This window comes from Pinus tabuliformis, chromosome 2_2, assembly GCF_031772625.1.
Source record: "Pinus tabuliformis cultivar Carrire ecotype Pingquan chromosome 2_2, CPIR1, whole genome shotgun sequence".
Taxonomy (NCBI): domain Eukaryota; kingdom Viridiplantae; phylum Streptophyta; class Pinopsida; order Pinales; family Pinaceae; genus Pinus; species Pinus tabuliformis.
The window spans coordinates 723294561-723300923 of record NC_142300.1 but is presented as its reverse complement, the minus strand read 5'-3'; positions in this window follow the sequence as shown (position 1 = coordinate 723300923).

Below are 6363 nucleotides of genomic sequence, written 5' to 3'. Positions count from 1 at the left end.
CAATTCCTTCTTTAGTAATCACATGGCCTAAATATTGGATTTCCTCCTTGAAAAAGTCACACTTACTAAACTTAGCGTATAGCTGGTGTTCTCGAAGAGTTTGCAACACCACCCTAAGGTGCTCTTCATGTTCCTCCTGGGAACGCGAATATATCAGAATATCATCGATAAATATCAGCACGAATTTGTCCAAAAACCTGTGAAACACGCTGTTCATCAAACACATAAAGGTGGCAGGTGCATTGGTCAAACCAAAAGGCAACACCACAAATTCGTAGTGGTCGTAGCGTGTTCTGAAGGCGGTTTTGGCAATGTCCTCTTCTTTAATCCTGATCTGATGATAACCAGATCGCAAATCGATCTTGGAGAATACTTTTGCCCCCTTCACTTGATCAAAGAGTTCATCAATCCGAGGCAAGGGGTATTTATTTTTGATCGTGAGCTTATTCAGCTGACGATAGTCTATGCACATACGGAGAGTTCCATCTTTCTTTTTGACAAATAATACTGGAGCTCCCCATGGTGATACGCTGGGGCGGATATAATTCTTATCCAACAGCTCTTGTAGTTGCATTTTTAATTCTGTTAATTCTGGTACGCTCATTCGGTATGGTGCCCGTGACACCGGTGCTGCTCCTGGTGTTAGCTCTATAGTAAAATCTATATCCCTTTTGGGGGGCAGTCCTGGTACCTCCTCAGGAAAAACATCCGCAAATTCCTGTACCACCGGAATATTGTCCAGTGCAGATGTTTTGTCTTTCTGGTTTGCATAACCAACTTGAATAGCGTAAATTTGACATTTCTTTCTGAGACATTTAGCTAGCTGGGATGCAGTAATAGGTCGGATCTGTACAGGGTGTTTAATCCCCTGCAACTCCTGCTGCTTTCCCAAGTCATCCTTATAGTAGATGGTTTTGGTCTTGCAGTTTACCAATGACCAGTGTTTTTCCAGCCAATCCATACCAATCAGGACGTCGTAGGAACCCAATGGAAGTACATTCAGATCTGCTGTTATTGGCTGTCCAGCTATGCTTAAAGAGCAATTACTAATTTTGGCCAAGACTCGTCTCTTAGCTCCCGTAGCTAGCTGTACCAGCCATGGATTCCTGAACCTTTCAGATGGTAACTTACACTGTTCTACTATTTTTGGGCTAACATAACTTAAAGTAGCTCCTGGGTCAATAAGAACAGCTATAGAAAGATTTGAAATTTTACCTTCAAACTCCACCATGGTCGGCTGGTATTCCGCTTGACGATCATCCAAGGCTGCGTTAATCCTTGGTACGCTGCGCGCCACTTCCCCAACGGTCGATGCTTCGTGAATCTGAGATATCTGGTCCACTCCTTTACGCTGTGGGCAGTTCTTAACATAGTGCGGTCCTCCACAACCCCAACATTGGACTGGAGGTCTGGTCATCCCTTCAATATCCGACCTGGCAGGTGGTTCACTGATCCTGCTCTCACTTGGCTTAGTCCGGAAAGTACTCTTTGTTACATTTCTGCTAACCTGTTCCTTACCAGCACGACTCCCTTTATTATTACCAACAATTCTGTTACCCTTTCTTTCATTCCATCTTTTATTTGAAATGTCTCCTTTTTGTTTGTTCTGTTGGTAACAGATTCTTGCCTTACGAATCGCCTCATCCATTGTTCTGGGATTGTCAAACTCAATTCGTTCTCTTATATAGGCAGGTAGGCTGCTCACAAATCTCTGCACCTTGGCCTTCTCCTCCTTAATATATGGCACATAGTGAAGCAGGGAAGTGAAGCGGTTAATGAACTCGTCCATAGACTGTTGTCCTAGTCGTAAATCATGGAATTCCCGTGCCTTCTCATCATAGAAACGCTCGGTTAGATATCTCTCCTTGAAGTATTTCTGAAACTTTTCCCATGTTATGTTCTGCTCACTCACTCCTTTTACAATCTTGGTTTCTTCCCACCACAGGGTTGCTTTGCCTTGTAGCTGGAAGATGGCCAGCCGTGCCTTCAGATTCTGATCATACTCATACAGCTGGAAATACTTGTTCATGTTAATTAACCATGCCTCCGCCGCTTCTTCCTGTTCCCCATCGAAATGTGGAGGTTTAATTTTTCGGAATTCCCCCTGTAATTCCATCTTCTGTCGCTTTGAGGTCTGTTGTTCTAGTACGTTATCAGAATGGTCCTCCTTTTCTTCTGAAATTTCAGGTGCAGTTGGGTAATTTCGTTCTTCAGTTGCCCTTTGCTGTTCTGCACTGGGATTGGCTAACGGTGGATTTTGTCTGTCCGACAAACTCTTCAGTATTCTTTCCTGCTCCACCGTCAATCGCGCATTGTCTTCTCGCAGACGTGCCATCTCATTTTTCAGTTCTTGAACAGTTTCTAGTATCGCCAGATTGGTACTGCGTGTCTCTTCACCAAGCTGTACCCACAGCTCTGGATTTTCCCGAAGAATGTTGTCAGCTCCCTGCATTTCCTCTACTTTTATTGTTGAATGTTAGCTGATTATCGTTTCTTTATTTACCTCCTAATTAATAAAACAAGAGAATCAGTTAGCTGAATTAATTCTTCATATATATATATAAGATAATCTTCCATGCAGCTGGATCTTACTGCTCCAGAGGCCACAGTATTGAAACCTCCGCTCTGATACCACATTGTCACGATCCCAACAATAAATATGTAAAAATAAAAAAAAAGTATTTACATGGCTTATTAAACCTTACTCCACCCATCTATTCGAACATAGAAACACATATGTAAAGGTATCGTTCTTAAGTATTATACGCTCTGCTATATATGCAAACCTTAACAACACGTATGTCTCACTCTTGTCATAATACTATATGGTTTACACTTGGTGACCTTTGGGAGTTAATGTTTAAGTCAAGGTCAGTTCATCCACCGGATTGTTGCCCTGACCAACTCCGGCGCCAGGTGGTTGACGGAAATTTAAATGGCTTCACCAACCCTTGCCAGGTGGCTTAGCACCGTCGTGAAGCCATGTGACTCCTCGGATGACACACTGTGGATTTTCGCGCCCAGACTCCCGCTTGAATGAACGATGGGGATTCATTACTTACATCTAAGGGCTCAGACTCGCCCAAGGGTTTGGAGGGTGATTCATATACCACTGAGTCACTTGATTTGGCTCATTTGCGTATGTCTGGTGAGGCCGAATACTCCCCAGCTCGGCGGGTTCCTCCTCTGCACCGATTGCCAGGTTCTGCATCGCTGTTTCAGGTATAATAACAACTGATGCCCGCCATGCTTACTAGTCTACTCTTCGGCTGTTCAGATATATATACAGTGCGTTTATTTTCTCAGAATTTATTAGTTTAGATTGTTCTGCTCATGAGCTAACTCCGAGTATATTTGCCAGTGTACAGGCGGGTTGCATCCACGGCCCTCCTACCGCTCGCGGAATGACTATGCTGCCTCAATGCGCTCTCAGGTATGTACTCATATCTTGACTGGATGCGGAGCTGAGATTTACCCTGATTGGTAAAGGGTTTATACATATGAGATTTGTTTAACGTCGATTTCTTGGCCAGAGGAGTTCCTCATGGCGCTCTCTGTTTTATTTGTCTCAGGGTTTCTGCAATCGATCCAAACCCTGGGTTATGATTTGCGGTCGGCCATTCCATGCCGGAACCTGTGTCTCGTTTGATTTATTAGGCTATGTTAAATGCGGTTTCTGGCATATATGCCCAATTGTTGTATGTACATTTGATTTAAGGGTTCACGGCCTCCATGCCTGAACTGATTTAATCTGAAGTCTGAATACTCGCCCCTTTTGTTTCTCATGCTTTAAAAATGTTTAATAGAAACTCTCAGATCGTCGTCTTTATTTGTGAAGAACTATATGGTATTCATCGGTTCTCTGGACATTTAATATACATTGTTTCGCTGTACCCATCAAGGGTTATTCATATAGCTTAATGTTAATATGCTTCCTTTCTTCTTCTGTGAATACGATATTTATATTTCTACATTCGGTCGAGTTTGTATCAATAGCCGTCTTTGCCTTATATGCCATTAATCTTGCTTAAGGTAGTATGCCTTAAGCTCGCTTTAATGATAAGATTTATTGTTATTTCCATTGTTTAACAGGGTTGAGCTAAACTGCTATAGGGTTTTATTATAGCAATCGTATACATTTGATTCTTTATATGTAGTTGTACCACAGCAGGGTACGCGGCCGTTTACCCACGGCTGGGTTCTGTTCTGAGATGATATAATGTTCGATTTTCGGTGATTATTTGTATTGGTTTACTTGTGCGCTTAGCCGGATGAGTCCTGGCGTAGCGTAGCACGATAAACACAGTTATTTGCTGCCATACATGATACAAAATGTAATGGAATGTCTGAACCCTCGGTACAGGGGTCTGTTTTAGTTTTCATTACTACGTCGTTATTTAATATTCACAACACTGGTATTTCAAATGTATCTTTCTACTTTTCTTTCCATTCTGGCTGGGCGCCATGCCGTAGCTGGGCACCATGCCGTGTAAACGCTTTTTATTTATACTGTTTACATAAATATTCTGCACAACTACTATGGTCTTTCAGGACCGCATTTGGGTTTTCGTACTGTTATATATAGATAGCGTGAATCGTTTACAACAGATAGTTTCTCTCGTTTACTGTCTTAAACATCTAGTTTCCAGATATTCATTTGAACTGTACATACTGTTTCTATTTTACAGATATCCCACAGTTATATTTCTCTTTACATTTAGCTGTTAAAAGAGACTCAGATTCAACTGTATTTTCTATCTATATACTTAGTATACTATTACTGTTGTCTAATTTCTGTAAATAATTCGTACCTGGTCTACCAGTTACAGGAGTTAGCGCTCCAGAAGTTCACCTGCATTTCATGCTTGCTCTTATCCACCCAACCTTGAGATCCATCATCACGTTGGATTCTCCCCCCGAGCTATCTTGCAGGCCTGCAGCCCTCAACAAGACTCATGCACCTCCGTGCTTGGGTTATCTGGTCCTTACCAAACTTAACCCTTTCTTCTTTTCCTTTTTCCTTTCTTGGAATTTTTCCCCCTGTCCGTCCCAACAGCCCAGGGGTTTTCCTTCCCAGGACTTTTCCTGTGTGAAAGGGTAGTTTTTCAGTTTCATAACTAATTCCTTTTCTTTAAAAATCCTCCACCAAGAGGCTGCCAACATTTCAAAGATATATATTCCAATATATTCAATTTCATAAATAAGATAATGTCATTTAGTAAACAATAATTAACAACTCACATTAGTTTCTTACCACAGTAACATTCCATATTTACATTTTTCCCGGGGTCATCACACATATTTACAATATCTAGTTTCACTAGTAACAATGATCTCATTAATAAATTCAATATTTTTATTTTTATTCATAAATACAGTTCCCCATCATATCTCCCTCCCATGTTGGGATTTCACTATTTTATGTTTTTAATCGCATTAACATAGAAACATGGGTATTATCTTTTACTGTGGTTGTGTTAGAAGAAGTATTTATAGTAGGAAGATATGTAATTTGTTTTATACAATTTAAGCATTTTTTAAAAATAAAAATAAAATATTGGTTATAATAATAAAAAAATGAATATACATGTTTCATTATTATTAATTAAATATATTATAAAATATTAATATGTCATTTTTATTAAGTTAATTTAATCTGCTTTTGATGTTAGTATTCAATATAAAGGAGATGTAGTAAAAATATTTTACTTCATAAATCAAATATTTAGATGTTCATTTAAAATAATATACATTTACATTAATTTTAAAGAAAGATGAAGTAATTAAAAGTAAAAAAAATTAATATTTTCCTTTTTAAATGTGAAAATACAATATTTAAATATACTATTTAAATATGCATATTAACTAATTCATTCCAAAATCACTTATATACATACAAATAAAAAAAATTTAAAAAAAAAATTTCAAAAATAAAATATCTCAATATTCAAATAAAATATATAATTAAAATAAAAAATCAATTACTTTTTAATATATATAGATAATATAATATAACATTTAAAAATATTAATAATAATATTTATTTATTTAAAAATAATAAAATATTTTAATTTAAACCATATAATTGATAAATAAAATATTAAAAATATATATATATATATATAAAAGATTACAAGACCATCCATAGTGAAAATAAACGCATGTATTTTTTATTTTATTTTAAAGTATAAGTAGTTGAAGCTTCTCGTCATTCTTCAATAGCCACTCGATTAGTCAAATTAGTAATTCCTTTTTTCCATTATTTTCGCAAAGCACGAGTTCGTGGACTATTCCGTATTCACAATATACTCTTCTCCAATCAAGTTATTTGTATGACATATATATTTTTAGTTTTGGGTAAGT